We start from the raw sequence: 20,704 nt of genomic DNA on the forward strand, positions 1-20,704 counted from the left end.
CAAGCCACTTTGAAATCAGTGCTCCAATTACCCAGCAGGCGTCTGAAAAGAAGCCCTCAGCTCTGCACACAGGTTTACAGAGGTGAGATGCTCAGATAACCTTGACCGTCCTTTATAGAATGCAGCTCTCCGGAAGAGCTGACTCCTTAGGCAATCTGTTTCTGCTTCTGACAAAGCAGGCGATAAAAAATTCCCAAACTCTTTGTTTCAGCATCTGGCTGAAAAGAAGGTTAAGTACAAAGTACCAAAATCAAAGAAACTCACATAACCCCAAACCGCTTTTTTATCTGAATTTAGGAGCTTAGCATATTATAGCATTTCAGCCTGTAGAAAAGTCTCTTTGAATCGAATTAAACTGTTATTTTGTTCAATGAGAATGTCACTTGACAACTGAGTAAAATGTTTGAGAAATATCCACTAAAACGTTGGGATAGGCACAGGACAGAACTGGGTCTCTACCTAGCAGTAACCGAGAGCAAATCTCAATCAATCAGATCATCCAGCCATCTCTCAATTTTTCAGGATACACTTGGTATTCCAAATTATATATTAATGCATCAGGGTTAACAAGGCTCTTATTCAGAACATGGGCTGGGGTCCAACCTCCCATCACATTTTAAGAAACACATAGAAGATGTTCTAAAATGCAATTATTAGGGAATGAAAATAGACGTATGTAACAAAAATATTTTTATTATTAAGTTGCCAGAAAAATATCTGAAGTATTTACTGTAACAGTGAAAATGCTGAATTCAGAAATCAATGACTAAAAACTGCACAGGAGTCTCCCCTCTTCCCCATTTCTGCCTCTCAGCAGTAGAACGACAAAGGAGGAAACACCAGTGGGGAAGAAAGATAGAATCCAAATTTACTAAATCAAAAGTCTGCTGTGAGCGGCAGGTCTTCTAGGAATGAACACAGGAGTTCGACAAGCCTTTGTGACTTATCTACCAACTCACCTGATTCCACTTCAAAGTTGGTGGTAAATCTTACTTCCGAGTCCAACTTGAGGTATTCTTGCAAAACCTGGAGTAAAATAATTATGAACTTTAGTATAAGATTATTTTCAAATTCTGCAAATAGTAATAAAGGGGAAAAATCACAGCTACAAATCAAATCATAATTGTGAAATGTTATACTTTACCTCTAAAATCCTCTTTAATTTGTAATCTCTTTGTGTGCAGTTCAACACACACTTAAATTTAAGCCAACCGACAGCCACTCCCACTTATACAACAAATTCCTAAACCTGACTGTTCAGTCTGGAAGATCACGTTTCTCTCCACATGATCTGATCAGGAAGTCTGGGGAGAAACCCAGGAACCAATATGAGTAAGAAGTGCCCCAATAATGTGATTTTGATGTAGTTGGTCTATCACCTGCCTGTGGGAACCACTGTTCCCAACCAGTGGTTCTCCACAGGGGGCAATTCTGTACCCCAGGGGGACATCTTACAATGTCTGAAGATATTTTTGGTTGTCACAACAGAGGAAGGGGTACAGAACAGTACAAAGACTTCTCCAGCCCAAAATGTCAATAGCAGCGAGACTGAGAAAGCCTGTTCCACAGCAACCAAACATTCTGACGACTCAGAAATTCTACAGTTCTCACACTGGTCATTTCAGATAGGCTATATATAAAAACTCTACTATAACCATAAAACATTTCCTGTGACTGCAGGCATATTATTAGTTAAAAGAATACATATACATGGCCAACATTAAAATCTGCAGTACATGTACCTATTTCTAAAAATATTAAAATAAGTCAGACTATACATGTCCAAAAGGGCTTCCAAGAAACCAAGTTTTAATATTTGCTGAGATGAAACACTATTTCAAACTGGGTTAATTCCCAAACATATAAAATGGAAGCTTAGAAGAGTAAGAAGAACCAGAACTTTGTTTCACTCGCAGATATTCCCAATTCCTGGTGAGGACAAAGGGGAAAATTTCCCAGTCTGTCACCTTGGATAGTAGGACATCTTTCATTCAGCCAAATATAAAGGTACTTCAAAACTTACATTACCTGCATTCAAAATGAGACTCGCTGAGGGCCTACCATGTCCCTGGCACTATGATCTTACATAATACAGCAGAACAGAGTTCCAGAAGACCCTGCAACAGGTCTTTCCTACCCTACCATAATCTGTGGGAAAAAGAAACCTAAAAAGAATATTCTGAGCATCAGATACCCCAGATGATGAAACCTGCAGTTTTCACATGATTGGCCTACAAATTGCACCTACAGAATGGGTAAGGAAGCCTGGAACACTTGAAATATATACTTTGTTTTGTTCATCTTAATTAATAAGTTATAACCAGCTAATTATATAAACAAAACATACCTGACAGTTGATTTGCACTAGTAGTCTACTTAGAGACTGAACAAACATGCCAATGTCAAACTCAAGAGAAAGGATATGATTTAAAAACATACTTAGAAAGATTCCACCAGAATTACTCCATTCCAACTGGATAACATTTCCATGATGTGGCATATGGGCTTATATTCTAATTACAGTCCGATTTCTTCCCCTGAATCTCCAGTGCTATAAAGAAACTACACAAATCAAACTCACCCACAATCATCCCAGGTAGCAAGCACCTGGGTGGTTGGCAGGTTGACTGGTATTCCTATCTCAAAGCACCAGGGGGTTCAGGAGTCCAGGTAGGATCTGCGGCAGAGGCAGGGTTCCAATCTAGAGCTCTCTACCCAGCCCTGGAGACCTGTGCACAAGCCCTATCATTAGGAAGCTTTGCTGAATGACACGCTTTTCCAAAGGCAGGGCTAACACACATTCTAGATTCAAGATGCCCATTAACTCAGTGTAGAGCCCAACATACCTCCACTACAAAAAGAAGACAACCGGGGAAGGCAGCCTCAGACAAAAGCAGAAAAACAACGACAAAGACAAACTTCTTAATATCCATACATGGCTGTGGCTTTACGAAGCAAAGTAATTTGGGGGCCTTCCTTTCTTCCTCCAATAAAGGAAGAAAAGAAAGCCCAAAAATGAATAGGAAGGTTCAGAAATATTAGTGCACAATCTGAAATTTAAGCCCCACCTCCATTTTTCTAGATTTAAATCAGCCTTCAAATAAAAATTCATAATTAAATTTCAAAACATAAACACTTCTTTTTTTCTCTCTCTCTCAGCAGTAAAATATATTCTGTTCCAAAAAGGAAAGCTTGCTCAATTTCCTGTCAAAAGCAATCCAGAGAAGGCCACCTACACTGTAAAAGCAGCAAGAAAAAAAAAAAAAAAAAAAGCTGAAGAAAAGCCTGTATGTGTGGGAGTGTTCTAAGGGAAATGTAACTACCACTCTGGATTTTAAAAGCTTTTTTTCCTCGATCATTCTGAGAAATATAAAAATTAATGTAACTGCTAAAGAGAAGTTTGTCCTCTAACCTATCTAAGGAAAACAAGCCCTATGATGGATTTTAGTTCCATGAAAGAGAGGAGGGGGGTGGGCAATTCAAGGCCTTACCCCGTGATTTTCTGTACTAAAAGGAAAGGGTAGATTCTACCAAATAGATAACTTACACTTAACGTTCACAGAAAGAGAAGGCTGCTCTGACAATTAACCCTAACCCCATAACACCCTACTCCCATCTCAAACCATGCAAATTTTTAGACTAGGGCCAGCTTGGTCCTAATACGCTTAACCTAAACCTTTAGGAGCTAACCATTCATACACACAGTAATGAGACGACTAGACTGTGGATTAGTATAGCATTGAATTCGCCACTCTATCAATTTCCCCTTACCCTGCTTATACTTTCTGAAAACTCTAAATTCTAAGACAGCAATCAACCAGCCCAATACTTTTTACCAAAAGCCTACTGAAACACCCTCAGTACTAACGCAGAGGCAGTATGGTAAAAGAAAAAAAAAAAAGAAAGAAAGCTTAAATAGCTCACCAGAAAACTGAGGAGAAAAGAATAGCACAAAGTAAGTTGAAACTAAATACAATATTATCATTGAATTGAAATACAGTAAAGTGTCAGATTTCTGTAAATCATATTTTCCCTCGAAAGAAGTTTGTCACAAAAACAAAATATAGTTGAAGGGAAATAAATAATGAGCAGGGAAAAGAATATAGTAAGGAAATGATGGTGAATATTTTAAAACCAGAATACCAAAAGACAAATCAAGATATAACAGGAAGCCGCACAGGAAGGGCAGCTGCCAGACAAGACAGCACGGGAAAGCAAACCTCTTAAACCTTTCAAATGATTGGTTTCATAAGCTAATGATTTTGAAAAAGTCAACTCACAGGAGAGGTCTTTTTTGTTTTCTTTAATAATCTCAAGAAAGACAAAAAAAAGAGCTGCAAGACTAGAACAAATAATTTCCCTGAACCACTTGAGAGTAAGTAGCTAACATCACGGCCTATCACCCCTACAGAGTTTGGTGAGTCATTTCTATAAACAAGGGCATTCTCTTCCAAAACTGCAATAACTATGACCATCAACATCCAGAAATTAACACGGACATAGTATGGTCATCTAATGGTCCCAACAGTGTCCAGGTTTGACTTTCTCCAATGATCCCAATAGTGTCCATTTTAGTAAAAGGATCCAATCCAGGATCTCACACTGGCACTGACCTTTCACAGCTCATTAGTCTATTTCAAACTAGAACTCCTCAAACTGTCCTTGACTTTCATGAACTTGACAATTTTGAAGATTTCAGACCAGTTTTTTTGTTTGTTTGTTTGTTTTTGCGGTACGCGGGCCTCTCACCGTTGTGGCCTCTCCCATTGCGGAGCACAGGCTCCGGACGCGCAGGCTCAGCGGCCATGGCTCACAGACCCAGCCGCTCCGCAGCATGTGGGATCTTCCCGGACCGGGGCACGAACCCGTGTCCCCTGCATCGGAAGGTGGACTCTAAACCATTGCGCCACCAGGGAAGCCCAGGCCAGTTTTATATTGAATAGAATGTTCCTTACTTTGGGTTTGTTGATACTTAATTGCTGATTAGATTCAAGTTATGACTTTTCAGCAGGAATACCACAGAAAAGTTCCTTCCTCTCGTTGCACCCTATCAGGTAGTATGCTATTTTGATTTTTTTCCCTGACTGGTAGTGTGAACTTGTATCACTTGATTTGGGTGGTATCTGCCAGATCTCCCCACTGTAAAGTGACTCTTTTCCTCTTTGTAATTAATAAGTATTTTGCAAAGTGATACTTTCAGACTATATAAATATCCTATTTCTCAACCAACTTTCACCCAATACTTTATGTCCACTGATATTTTTTTTAAAAAGTAATTTTTTAGTCCGATAATTTCAACCATTTTAGTGGGGGAAAATGGTATTTAGAAACCAAGATCTGGGTGTGCGTATTGCAACTGGATTATCACTATTCCTAGGTCATCTAGGTGAACAGAAGCACACACATATATGCACACACTTACTTCATTTCTTTCTGTATCTATCCACGTACACTGAAAACTGTGAGTTCATAGTTAGCCTGAATTCCAGCCCAATACTGCAAGATTCATTCTAGTTTTTCCCTTTCCCTTCCTATAAGAGTGGTATATCTAGTTCCCATTAACCTCTATTTCCTTACTGGATTTACCCCCACCCCCATGTCACGCAATGCTGTCCTTACCTCTGACCCAGTATCAGAAACAGCCTGCTCTAAAGGATCAGTAACGGGGAAGCCTAGATAGACAAAAACGTCTTAGGTAAAAACCACTCTACACCAAACACCACAGAAAAAACTGCAACCCCACATCCATGACCATCAGCAAAGGCCAAGTGGAGAACCAAGAGTTCTACACTCCCTGGCAGTGATGAAGCACTCTTATTAGAGACTACATATAACAGGATGTCATTTTTACGGGGCCCAAATAGGCAAAGCTAAAAACACACAGTAGTCCCTCCTATTCTCAAAGGACACGTTCCGAGCCCCCCAGTGGACGCCTGAAGCCACAGATAATGTTGACTCCTATAACAGGTACATCTCGGAGATGCTGCAGGTTCAGTTCCAGACCACTGCAGTAAAGCAAATATCGCAGTAGAGCAAGTCACACAAATTTTGGTTTCCCACTGCGTATAAAAGTCATGTTTACACCATACTGTAGTCTACAAAGTGTGCAATACCATTTTGTCTAAAAAAACAAGATACAAACCTTAATTTAAAAATCTCACTAGAGAATGCTAATCATCATCTAAGCCTTCAGGGAATCATAATCTTTTTGCTGGTGGAGGGCTTGAAATATTTTGAGGGTTACCAAAATGTGACACAGAGACACGAAGTGAGCAAATGCCTGACACGGGGTTGCCACAAACCTTCAATTTGTAAAAAACACAGTATCTGTGAAGCACAATAAAGCGACGTGTAATAAAATGAGGTATGCCTATACATACCGTGTTTTTTCCTACGCATACATTACATATCATGCATGCACACATGATAAAGTGTAATTTATAAATTAGGCACAGTAAGCGATTAACAACAGTAATAATAAAACAGAACAATTACAACAATACGCTGTAATAAAAGTTATGTGAATGCAGCCTCTTTCAAAATAACTTATTGTACACATTTAATGCCTTTTCTGTTTTAACTAAGCACTTACCACACACTGTGGCCATAACTTTTGCGGCCTGATATGTGGCAGCAAACTAGCACAAATTTCTTTTTCCTTCTTCACAATTTCATGGGTAGAAGATTCATTCTTACCTTATCAACAGCATATGCTTTTTTTTCTTTCCTTATTACATCAAGAACTTTCACCTTTTCACTTAAAGGAAGCACTTTGCAGCTTCTCTTTGGCACATGTGAATTGCCAGCATCACTATGCTTGTGCTTTGGGGCCATTATTAAGTAAAATAAGGATCCCTTTAACACAAGCAGTGCGATTCCACAACAGTCAATCTGATAAACTGAGCCGGCTACAAAGTGACTAACCAGCAGGGATACACTGGACAAAGGGATGGTTCACATCAGGGGAGGGACGGCCTGGGATGGCGTGACATTTCATCACATTACTCAAAACAGTGCACGATTTAAAACTTATGAATTGGTTATTTTTGGAATTTTCCATTTAATATTTTCAGCCCACAGCTGATCACAGGTAACTGAAACCACAAAAAGAGAAACCTCGGATAAGGGGGGACTGCCGTATTGTCTACAGATACACTCATTTTAAAAAGCAAGGGAGTGCTGAACATAAAATTCAGGACAGCTCTCCCCTCCAGAGGGAGGCAGGAGGGTGGGATCCTGGAGGAACACACAGCAAGTTCAAGTCCTGACCCTGTTCCGGTTCTTAGTGAGAACCTACACGTGCTGAGCACCAGTTCCTTAACAGACACAACAGTGCTTCACCAAACCACGAAGTCTAGCACGGTCTCAATTTTACATTTGCGATTTGAGGCTTAAAGAGGTTAAGTATGCTGCCTGTGGTCACGCAACTAATAAACAAGAGCTCAGATGCAAATCCAGGTCTGACTCAAATCCTCTTTCTACTGTGCCCTCTACTATTCCTCCAACAGAGGAAAGAAGGAGAAGTGAAGTTACGATTCTGAGGATAAGACTCCTTCTGTGCCCCTGAATCATTTCCAGAATGGTTTTCAGGGTATGGGAGAGTCTAGGCCAAAACCAGGGGGGTAAAAATCTTTCTGAAGGCAGGGACACAGTCCTTTAGGGACAGTTTCTACCACATTCCATAGGCTACAAATTCTAGTTCAATTCAGTCACTAATAAGATCTCTCTTTAGAGGGCCCTGGTAAAATCCTACTAATTGTTTCTTGGTTTTGTTTTGAAATCAGGGGACGAGGGAGAGAAGACCAGCAACCCATTCATGAAATTCCAACCATAGCCTAAATATGGTGCATCTGTTCATGACTTAGGGCACAGCTTGAAACATGAAATCAGTGACACAATGTCAGGCCCTTTTGAAGAATTTATACAATGAGATAGGAAGGCAGAACAACAATACTACTCCAAAGGAAAGATTGGGACATCCCGGGAAGCTTAGATACCACTCAACCACCTGAGGGGGTTTAAAACTGCTAAAACCCCAAAAGATGGATCTCCGTAAAAAGAAAACAAAAGGAAAAAAAAAGCAAAAAGATAGTATATTTATCTTCTCAAAGACTCAGAAATAAACACATTCTAACTGTATTTCTGGTAGAAAAATCTCCAGAGTCTACTGAAGTGATTAATAACAACTCACACCACCTGGTAAAGTCTCATGATCTGCACTAATGATTTAGCGATCTCAGTGCATGCTTTCTAAATTAATCTTAAAAATGGAGTAAGTTTTTCCATTGTTGATTTCCAGGGAGCAGAGTATAAACTGAATCAGAAATAATTGTAAGCCTAGCCTCTCTCCCAAACCCTCCCCCGCAAATTCACGAAGCTCTATCTTCCCTCTCTATCAACCTTCTCTTTCTGAAGAGGAAAAATCTAGACCTAGGCGAGAGACTAAAGAAAATGCTACAGAACAAATGAAATAAAAGGACATGTGCAAGATGGTGCAAAGATAAATCAAAACGCACTCAAGCTTTATATTGTAGCCTAAAATCGTCTACAATATATAAAGGTTAAGAAACGTAAAATCATCCTGTAAATATAATAAGCACACAAAAAGCACACACAAAAAAATAAATCTCACTAGATAAAAAAGGGAAGGCATTTAAAAGAACTCTTCAGAGCCAAGTCTTTTTTTTTTTAAGCTTTTTAGTTACTTTCTTTATGAAAAGCAATCAGGTGCTGTTGAAATCAGCATCAGGCATTACAGAGACAAGAAGTTATCCTGAGGAATTTCTCAGTGAGGATGACAAACTGAATAAATTAGTCCATAGGCACTTGTTTCTTTCATCCCACTTTATTAAGTTTACGTGATCACAAGATGAGCAGTAATTATCCTTGAGAATTAAGGGAGAATAGCCCAGCTTTAAAGGAAATTTAAAAACTGAAACATACATAAGAAAAAATGTATTTCTTTACCGTCAAAAAAAGAGAAAACCTGGAAACACATTAAAGTGTTTCATTGTAAATTCCCAGATAATGAACTTTGGGTAAAAATCAATATGGCTATTTGAAAAATAAATCCTCCCAAGCTAATCTAATTTACTGTTATTGAGACAACCCACTCATCAAGGGACTGCAGGAGCTGCATTTCTCAACATTAATGGACTTGACAATTCGTGAAGACACAGGAAAAATGTTCTTCCCAGAAAAGTACATACCAGTGGTTCTTTGATCCCGAATTGTACAAACTACTTTTTATTCTCCCTTTCCCTGTAATTCTAAGCATAAAAGTTCTACACAGAGAGAGAGAGTCAAGCAAATAAACTGACTGGAAAAAGGCTAAAGTGGTGATGACAAGAGAAAAAAGTCCTTTTACAGGCTTATTATCATCGTAAGGCTTCTCCATCTCTATCTATTCATTTGCTCAAACCAAAAACCTGGGATTCATTCTCCATTCCTTTCTTTCACAGCCCGTATCCACCCTGTTGAGACCTATAACTTCCACCTCCTGAAGACCACCTTGAATTTCTCACGCCTCCCCACCTCCACAGTCCCCACACTGGTCTCAGCCACTGTTATCTCTCAACTAGACAGCTGACCCACATTCCTCATTCATCTTTCTACCCCTGATCAATTTTCAGAGTGGTCACACTGACTTTTTTTTTTTTTTTTTTTGCGATACGCGGGCCTCTCACTGTTGTGGCCTCTCCTGTTGCAGAGCACAGGCTACGGACGCACAGGCTCAGCGGCCATGGCTCACAGGCCCAGCAGCTCCGCGGCATGTGGGATCCTACCGGACCGGGACACGAACCCGCGTCCCCTGCATTGGCAGGCGGACTCTCAACCACTGCGCCACCAGGGAAGCCCCACACTGACTTTTTAAAAGGCTAAAGTATATATTATCCCCCTGCTGAAAATCCCCCAATGCTTTCCATGTACTGAGATGCCAAGAATGTGAAGGATGTACGATTTTACCCTAATTTCACACTAACAAGTTAGCTGCCACAGTTGTATGGATACTGGCAGAAGACATGAGACTCTTGGGTCAAAGACAAAGGACTTCATTACTCATAGCAATAGCAACAACCAGAGTATCAGCACTTTTGGTGCCAGTCCCTTCAGTCCCAATTCCCATGAGGTAACACAAAGAAGGCCAGATGACACCTGCACAGCAGTGGGTTGTGTAACAGGAGAGGAATTCTGAGCTTAATGAACCCAAGTCTTCTACAATGGGCAGTAAGCCCGTCTGACCTTTTCCCCAGGAGACACTGTCTTTATTACACTAGACAATAGTGTGCCTGATCTTTGCTCTGGAGGGAGACACTCTATCTTCCAAGGCTGCTGACCATACAAATCATCCTTGAAAAGGCAGTCCAGAACAAAGGTAGACAGTGCAGAAACTTAAGACACGTGGAAAAACTCTTTCAACACTAGAATGAAAGTCAAATTTCTCAACATGGTCTACAAGGCCCTAAAAAATTGATCCCTTCCTCTTCAATTTCATGTGGAACCCCCTGTCTCCCCAGCTTACTATGCTCTAGCTCCATTGGCCACCTTTGGTGTCCTCTTAAGTAAGCCAAGCTCTTTGCTGCCTCAGGGCATTTGCCTGTACTGGTCCTTTTATCTGAAATGCTCTTTCCCTGGCTTAGATGTCACTTCCTCAGGAAGACCTTCCTTCATCAATCTATCCATTTACAACCCCACACTCACTGTTCACTTACTTTTTTTTTTTTAATAACTTTAAAGGCTTTTTTTTTTTTTTTTTTGGTTGCACATTGGGTCTTTGCTGCTGCACACGGGCTTTCTCTAGACGCGGTGAGCAAGTGCTACTCTTCGTTGCGGTATGCGGGCTTCTCACTGCAGTGACTTCTCTTGCTGTGGAGCACGGGCTCAAGGTGGGCGGGCTTCAGTAGCTGTGGCATACGGGCTTCAGTAGTTGTGGCTCGCGGGCTCTAGAGCGCAGGCTCAGTAGTTGTGGTGCACGGGCTTAGCTGCTCCGTGGCATGTGGGATCTTCCTGGACTAGGGCTCAAACCCATGTCCCCTGCGTTGGCAGACAGATTCTTAATCACTGCGTCACCAGGGAAGCCCTCATTTCCTTTTTATCACTTTGATCACTCATTCACTCAGTCAATAACCATTTATTGAGCACCTACTATGTGCTAATCATTATTATTGTTTATTTATTTACTGACAGTCTTCCTTTTGAGAGTAGAAACCTTGTCTTTACATTCAGCCACAAAGGCCTAGAACTTAAAATCATGCCCTCAATAAAATTCTGCTGAATAAATGAACAACTATTACAATATGAAGTACTGAAATATTTCCAGGTCAATATGGGAAAACAGCAGAGCACTGCACCAAAGGATGGAATAAGAAGCTGAAGTCCTAAAGTCAAACCCTGGAGTCATCTTTTGGTAATACGTGAGCAGCTCTACTAAGCTCCCTGTAAAATGAAGAAAATCCCTCTCCTGCCTAACTCACAAGATTATGTGAGGATCAAATAGTGGAATCTACTTGGAAGCCCTTGCAATGCTAAATATAATTTAAAACAAGTAACAAATTGATAGTTAACAGTCATGAGATAGTTATTCATTCACCAAGAATATACTAGGCCCCTACTATGAGGCTGACCTTATTATGGGAATTTATAATAAAAATGTATAACTTAAAATGAAATTAGAAAACGTTTTGTTTAATAAACTTGAAGGGGAGTCATTTTTCCCCTTTGAATACCCTATGGACATAGCTTAAAAACTTTCAGATAAAAGGTGAGTCACCTTTATCTGCCCCTGATCCCAGAATATCATGTTTTTTTGGTTACTTAAGTGATATATATATATATATTCTTTTTCAGATTATTTTCCCTTATAGGTTATTGTAAAATATTAAGTATAATTCCCTGGGCTATACAGTAGGTCCTTGCTGGTTATCTATTTTATATATAATAGTGTGTATATGTTAATCCCAACCTCCAACTTTATCCCTCCCCTCTTTCCCCTTTGGTAACCATAAGTTTGCTTTCTATGTCTGTGGGTCTATTTCTGTTTTGTATGTAAGTTCATTTGTATTATTTTTTTCAGATTCCACATATAAGTGATATCATATGATATCTGTCTTTCTCTGTCTGACTTACTTCACTCAGTATGACAATCTCTAGCTCTATCCATGTTGCTGCAAATGGGCGTGATTTCATTCTTTTTAATGGCTGAGTAATATTCCATTGTATATATGTACATCTTTACCCATTCATCTGTTGATAGACATGTAGGTTGCTTCCATGTCTTGGCTATTGTAAACAGTGCTGCAATGAGCTTAAGTGATTTTTAAGCAAGCCATTCAAATGCCAATTTAGAAAAATTTTAGACTATATTTACATCCCTGAATGCCAATCTCCAAAACAGGAAGTTTTAGCCTTCTGACAAAGTTAGGAATTTATTAATTTTGTCTCCTTTAACTGACTTCATGTGAAACCAAACACAGTCTCTTCACTGCAACATGGTGTGTGTGGGTGTGGGTGTGGGTGTGTGTGTAAAATGAAGGGAAAGTAAGCTTCATCTTAGATTAAAAAGAGCAGCTTCAGAGTCATCGCACCAGGTGGCCAACAGGAGAAAATGCTGACGTGTGAGCAGAGGACGAGCAACTTGACTGCAAACAGGGACAGTCAAGGCAGACACACCCCACAGGTGGCGTGAGTTCACCAATAAACTCATCTTCTATGACCTCACAATAAAATTACTCGAAATTAATTAAAAAGGGTATTGCTGGGGCTTCCCTGGTGGCACAGTGGTTGGGAGTCCGCCTGCCGATGCGGGGGACACGGGTTCGTGCCCCGGTCCGGGAAGATCCCACATGCCGCGGAGCGGCTGGGCCCGTGAGCCATGGCCGCTGAGCCTGCGTGTCCGGAGCCTGTGCTCCGCAACGGGAGAGGCCACAACAGTGAGAGGCCCGCGTACCGCGCCAAAAAAAAAAAAAAAAAAAAAAAAGAAAAGAGGTAAAGTGGAATGTGAGAACCATATGACTAAGATTCCTTTTAGATAACACTTTTCAAATTCAATATGCCTATACATAAATAACTAACAACAGGTACATAGTGCTGGTAAACAGGAGGAATAACACGAATAGGTGCTAATTCATGTTAGCACGAAGTTAAAATCAGGAAGAAAATATGAGAGACTTCCCTCATGGTGCAGTGGTTAGGAATCCGCCCGCCAATGCAGGGAACACGGGTTCGAGCCCTGGTCCGGGAAGATCCCACTTGCTGCAGAGCAACTAAGCCCGTGAGCCACAACTACTAAGCCTGCACTCTAGAGCCCAGATGCCACAACTACTGAGCCTGCGTGCTGCAACTACTAAAGTCTGCATGCCTAGAGCCTGTGCTCTGCAACAAGAGAAGCCACCACAATGAGAAGCCTGCGCACCACAACGAAGAGTAGCCCCCGCTCACCACAACTAGAGAAAGCCTGCGCGCAGCAACAAAGACCTAACGCAGTCAAAATAAATAAATAAATAAAATTTTTTTAAAAAAGAAGAAGAAAGTACGGAAATGGGGGAGAGAAGTACATGGGAAGGCTCTTTGGAGCTAAGAAAGACATCCAGGTTAAGAGGGATAGAGACAGATGATCCACAACGTACATATGAGAAACATTAAAATAGAGACACATGCGTCTATACATACAGACACACACACACACACACACACAATTATATTCAGTAGCTTTTCATTACCATGTGAAGGTCTCTCAAAAAATGCCTCCATACATATTATGTATTTTAAAGATGGCTACCTATTCCAAATGTGGGAGGAAGGGGACAGGAGCAGTTACCAAACTATTCACACAAGCCTCATTAACCACACTTTTACAATAGTAAATACAAATACAATATAGGCATCTAGAAACTTCTTCCTTGATACTGCTTTAAATAGCCAGTGTCTAATCTTGTCTTTTGATTAAGTAATCTCCCTTATAAAAAATAATGATAGTTACTATCTGAGTACCTACAATACACCAGGCACATTATATTCTCTATCTCATGTAATCAATATAACAATCCAGGGAGCTGGGTATTATTATCCCCATTGTACAAAGGAGTACACGTAGGAATCAGTGAAGTTTTAAATCTTACCCAAGATAAAGTCCCTTGGCCAAGGTCAAGCTACAAACTGAGTAATCAGACAAGCAAGAATCCAAACCCAAGTCTATTTGATACAAAGCCTGTGTTTCTACCACTGTATTATACAACCTCCACCTTAGAGTATATAAGATAATTGTAATTTAGGAATTATTTATACATTACTAGTTTATTGTTCATAATATTACACAAAAATGCACATTATAAACTATAGCCTATGTTAAAATATGTATTTTATAAATTGTTTTGGAAAATATATGGTAAAAAAGTTTATGAGTGATAGGATCACTAGTGAATCTTCTCAATTTCTGTTTTTCCTTAATTATGATATATAACTTACAAAAAGTAGAGCACACACCAAAAAACTACATTTTAGTACAGACGTTCTTCCCCCTGTTCTCTGGAACCTATCAAAACTAAATTTAGATTATAAAACACAATACAAGTTCAACAGATGCTCAGAGTTGAACAAAAGGTGAACAACAATGAAAAATATGGCACCGCATTAAAAGCACAGAGAAACTTGGTAGCACTAAGGAAAAATAAATAGCCTTTTGGTTTTTGTATTATACTTAACCAAAGGAAAAAAAAAAAGTAAGTAAAATAGAGAGGTAGTCAGAATTCCGTAACTTGAAGGAAATGCTTAGAGGAAAATTACCAAAACCAACAAAAGTGAATTCAATTCTAGGAAAACACCCTTGGAAACCACGGTACAAAGTCTTCATGGAAAACAGTCAGTTTTGGTGATTGTCCAGACATTTTAACAGATTAACAGTTAATTTGAAGAAACTACTTAGTGGCTCTGGAACGTTGTTTAAGCCAAACAACTAATTGGAATGTGAATGCCCACATTCAACCAAGTTTACTTTTCAAAATATATACATTTCTCATCTTGTTCAATGACCCTATGTCAGGTTCACACCACCTCTTCAGAAGCACTGTTACCATAACCTGAAAATGGGAGGTGCATAAACTTCATTTCCCTACAGGAAACCACCATTCAACTACTCACTATGTAATCTGTCTTCAAAGCCATCAAATAAAATGCATTCCAATAGAAAAAAACACCATGGGATCAGGAGGGAGAAAAGCAGAGCTTCAACTTTTTCCAAAATGTTTTACGATCTAAAACAAATATGGCAAAATGTTAAGACCTGGTGAAGCTGGAAGGTATTACATATAAGTCCCTACCTTTTCCAGTCCATCTGAAATATTTTTAAGTTAAAAAAGTAATAACGTTTGTGTAGATCAACACAACTCTCACTCCTCTCAGCACTCCTATATTGATAAAAACACACACACACCATATCTACATCCCTCCAGCCCAACCTGTGGCATTTTACACCCCTGTGGAAGCCATTTTTGACATGAATACCAAACATTCCCCAATATTTAGTTTGCTCCTTTGCAAAGCATGAGTTCAGAAAAACTGCCATGTGACAGAATTAAAAAATTAAAAATTCTTACAACAAGGCCCTACTGTAGAGCACAGGGAACTACACTCGGTGTATTGTAATAACCTATATGGGAAAAGAATCTAAAAAAGAATATATGTATGTATAACTGAATCACTTTGCTGTACACTTGAAACTAACACAGCATTGTAAATCAATTATACTTCAATAAAAAATCAATTAAAAGTAAATAGGTAAATAAAATTTAAAATTCTTTATGTAACGATGTCAGAATAGTCATAAAGCACCTGAGAAGTTCTGTGTGTATGTACTGAATCCATTTCTAAAATGAAAAAAAATAAGTTTACTTCTCACAATGCACTTTTCCAGAACAGACAGTCCTAATCCCCCACGGGAAAGCACTGGCTCAAGACACCTTACAAATTGTGCCACCTACACCAGAAAAGTCACTTTTGGTATTAAAGTGACAAGAAGATCTCTATTAAGGGCAAACTTGTGACCTGAAAAAAACTAAACAGATCTTTAGAAAGTGAGTTTTTAACTTTCCTCTCAACTTGAAAGAACCAGAATCCACATTTGTATGGAGCTTCTGACTCCATGGGCAAAGGCACTACGCAGAAACTGCTGTCATATTCAGGAAACAGAGGGGGTGCATAAGGCAACGAGATAACCAACTGCCACCCTCTTCCCTCCACTAGAATTTAAGAAACACTCAGTCAATAATGAAACAAACTAGAAAAGCAGTTCATAGCTGAGCAGGACTTGAACACACATCAAGGAACTTGTTATGAGCATCAAGGAGTGGTTAGACCTAAAGAACATTGCAAATTGTTTCCTTGTTCTCAAAAACGAGCGTTACACTTGCCACAGTCTCAGCTAAAACGGGGGTCCATCTGTAACCTCACCCACCAGCCAACCAAGTCAGATCTTAATTGAGATGTAATTATTTCCTTTATTAAAACAAGTATTTACTTCAATTCAAACGCTTCTTCCACATCAATTTGCAAAAAGCTGTAGTGTTCCAAAGATCACAGCGGCACAGACTTTCCTTTCAAAAAGTTTACAACCTAACTCATGGGGGAGGATATGTAAAAACAGCAATAACACAGACCGAAGTGTTGGTAGGTACAACTTTAAAGATGGCAAAAGAACATAAAGGTCAGAAGGTCAACTTAATGGCAAGAATAACAAATAAGTTTCCAATGGGCAAACAAGAGGCAGAGGAAAAGCAATTAGGGGGAGAAAACAGAATAAGGACAGAAAAGGCTGCCATGCATGTGGTGTTTAAGTAAACAGAAAGTATAAACCATGGAAAGACATTTTAAATATCAAACACACAAAGAAACACTTAAACTCTAAAGGTTGCATGGAAATTTTCCCTGAGAGCCACAGGAGATGAACTGGCTTTACTATCCACTCAGTGGCTGTCTTCTAGCTTTGGCCTCATCCTGCATGTTGCCTACTTCAACATCGTTTCTGGCACCCGTGAACTTGTGTGGGATCAATCATCACGTGATTACAGAGATGGCCATGGAATCTCATCATTCTAACTGTGCTAGTTATCAGCACACGGTATGTCATTCAGAGTTACTGTTGTGCTGTGGACATTTACTTTTAAATACAGAGAAGCATTCAGATGAAACTTGGAGGACTTGTAATTCTATCAGGCAGCTGAAACATAAATGACTATTTTTTTAACCTATGGTAGTGTTAATGGCTTATGAAGCTTTGTGATGGTGTTCGTTGTACAGGGAGAGGTAGGCTGGCACAGTGAGTGTGTGTGTGTGGGGAAGTCCCCCTCCAGTTTTATTGAAATATAGTTGACATATAGTATTGTATAAGTTTAAGGTATACAACATAATGATTTGATGTATCTATATATTATGAAATGATTACCACAATAAGTTTAGTTACCAACCATCACCTCGCATAGTTACAAATAAATGAGTACTTATCACAGCAAAAGAGAAGGCTACAATTCTAATGATGAATTTGAAAACTTACTTTTACGTACAAAAATAGTTCCGAATTTTCAAATACTGCCTAAATTGGAAAATAATAACCTTCAACAAATTAGTCTGAAGAACTGCAATTAAATTTTAGTTGTTTAATTCCATTTAGGCCAAAATCCTTTCAAGAAAAAAAATATGTGGGACTTTTTCACCTTGTAAAGCAGAAAACAAACTTTGCTACCTTAGACAGCAGAACTGACTCAACATTCACTTACATGAGATGTTCAGACAAGACAAAACAGTGGCTTATACATTTAAAAGGCCGCCTAGATCAAAGAAAGTCTGAGTACCACACCTGGCAAATAATGCCACAAAGCACCAATGATGACAAATCGCAAAGAAAGTAGCTTATTCGCTGGAACCAACTGGAAAGGGCAGGAGGACTGAGGGGTTTGTGATGGAAGGCTAGAAGCATTCCACAAAGTTTTTAAACACCATGCTACAGAGCTTAAGATTACCCTAGAGGCAGTGAGAAACTACCAAAGGTTTACTGGAGACTGTCATCACCAGAACCAAATGTGCACGTATATATGTGGGCAAACACACACGCATATATATATTTTTTATTTCCCCCCCAAAAAAATTCCAACAGTGCTGTGGAAGAGAGCCTGCAAGAGGACAGACACTGAATACAGAAATGCTACTACCAAAGTTGTTGCTATTTTCTAGGTGAGAGATGCCTGGGACCTGAACTAGGAGAGTGGGAAGCGAGAAAGGAAGGAATTTAAGAGAGACTTAAGACAGAACACTGACAACACATGCAAAGCAATCAGATGGGGTAACTGAGAAAAATGGAACCAAAGTCAACTGAAATCTCTGTCTTGAGGGACCAGAGAGGACACTGGTGCTGTTGCCCAAGTAAGAAACTGCATCGCCAGAAAATGAATCCCTACACTTCTCTCAAAATTCATATTTCTGTCAAGGTGACAAGTGATCTTTGACGTTATTAATATTTCTCTCCAACACTGTCTGAAATCATCCATTAACCACACAGAGACTGGTCCAAGAAACAGACTCAGCTCTAAATAGCATTTTGAAATTTGTCAATTGAGTTTACCTTGAAAATCTGTCGGGAAATAGTTTAAATTTATCAAAAAGACACCAGATACCCTACAGAAGAAACATTCCAAAAATAGGACTAACTCAAGATTCTCCATAATGGAAAACATTTGCTCAATGAATTTCATAATAGAATCTAAGGTTGACGCTCTACTTTATGAGTTTTAGCATTAACTCATTACATCACATTTTAAAATACAGTAAACCTTTTAAAAAACATATAATTTAATATATGGTAAATTATTAACAATGCTACTCAAAACAATACGAAGGTATACCTACACAATGTAATTAGGATTAATGCCTAATACAAGAGCTAAAAGACAACTTTTTAGCAAAAAATTACTCCATTTTTATCATACCACCACCTTCTTTTCTGTCCAATTTCGAGGTATAATCAACAAATAAAATTGTAAGATATTTAAAGTGTAAAGTGTGATGATCTGATATATGTATATACACTGTGAAAGGATACTTTCCACTGAGTTAAGTAGTAAGTCCATCACTTCCCATATTTATCTCTCTTTTCTTCCTGAAAGTAGAACTTTTTAAAAAATTCAATTATTGAACTGAAATGTCAATGATACCATACAGTGTTATCAACTACAGTCACCACATTATACTTTATATCTTCAGACCTTATTCACCTTATAACTGAAAGTTTGTAGCCCCTACCACATTTTTCATATTCAAAATCAGAGTAACTGACCACTTAGACCAAATGTCTTTGTGGAACATGCTAGTTTCTAAAGATTAATAGACTGATCTTGAACTGAGAAAAAAAAAACATACAGACCCAAGGCAATAATTCAAAGTACAACCATAAATGAACAAGGGACAATGGTTGGCCGAGGGCATAAAAATTAGGTTAAAAGGGATGGGGCAAAAGAAACGAACACTCACTGAGGGCCTCCTCTAAGTCTGGCACGGGGCTAAGAAGTGCAGACACTCACTCCCACCCCAAACCCACTATATAATGAGTCTTTGGATAATTCGTGTAAGCTTCATGAAGGTAGAGGGGGCTTGGCAACCAGCAGATATCCAGGTTCTCAATCAGCACCTGGCACACAATAAGTACTCCATAAATATTTATTAGGTGCATGGATGAATGTATGTATGTATGGCTGGTGGATGAATGAATAGATATTTTTAATAACAATGTTGGTCTACCCACAGAGACCCAAAGAGATCCTGGCAGCTTAGGAGAGAGGGAGCAAGAAATGGTCTCCAAGCCGCTCCGCTCCCTTCTCCAAATACAGGAGGCCACAGGAGAGTAGGAAAAGCATGGGCTTCCTCATCACACCTGGATGGGAAGCCAAGTTTCAGGCTTACCTTCAGTGTGTCCCTGGACAGATGACTGCTCCGTGACGGAAATGCACAGACTAATTCCTTAATCTTGAAGTTGTAAAAAGGCTTTAATGAAATAACATATATAGAGTACCTAGCAAGTACCTAGCACATTGTATTTACTTAATAAATATATATTTACTTATATTTATTTACTTATATATTTACTTATATTTACTTAATAAATATAAATCTCTCCATGTACTGGGACAAGAGAAACGCCCCCTAGTGCTGACACAGTCTTGGTCTTAAGGATAAAGTCCAAAGGAGGGGTCTCAGTAAAAGGAATCCTAGTGTAGTGCACAGCAGGACAGCTCTGGAGTCATTGTAAACTATCAAGCCGAAGGTCCAGCTCATCATATCACGTTAGAGGAATTAACAATCATAGCATGAGCCTTCACAGGATTCAAAAAGGGAACAGGACTCCGACAGTGCAAGGAAATATAAAATGAAACAAGCAGCATATGCTCTGTGCTTGACAATTTCACACCTGCCCAAATCAGGCATACTTCTCTCTGCTATACTGTCAAAGCTACTTTATTGATAATATCTGAAGTATATTTTGTTAATTTGATGAAAGTATGCATCATTAAGGATTCTTTCTGAAAAAAAATTTCCTAAGGGTCCTATCCAGGCCCCACCTCTAAGAAACCAAGACAACTACACGTTTGGCTATAATTATGCCCTCATGTGTTTTCTCTTTCCTACTTTTATAGCATCATATCATACAATGCAGCCCAATTATAAA

General features: G+C 39.2%; 1 protein-coding gene across 8 annotated transcripts in view; it reads right to left on the reverse strand.

Annotated features, from left to right (window-relative positions):
- Positions 1-20,704, reverse strand: part of SIPA1L1 (signal induced proliferation associated 1 like 1) — a 480,253-nt gene that overhangs the window by 294,340 nt on the left and 165,209 nt on the right. For all 8 annotated transcript variants that reach the window (XM_082647658.1, XM_082647659.1, XM_082647657.1 and 5 more), the window contains exon 3: positions 960-1,026. The gene's annotated coding sequence lies outside the window, so the exon portion shown is untranslated. The remainder of the gene's footprint in view (positions 1-959; positions 1,027-20,704) is intronic.

The sequence above is a fragment of the Grampus griseus genome (genome assembly GCF_964374135.1).
Source record: "Grampus griseus genome assembly, chromosome: 2".
NCBI lineage: Eukaryota > Metazoa > Chordata > Mammalia > Artiodactyla > Delphinidae > Grampus > Grampus griseus.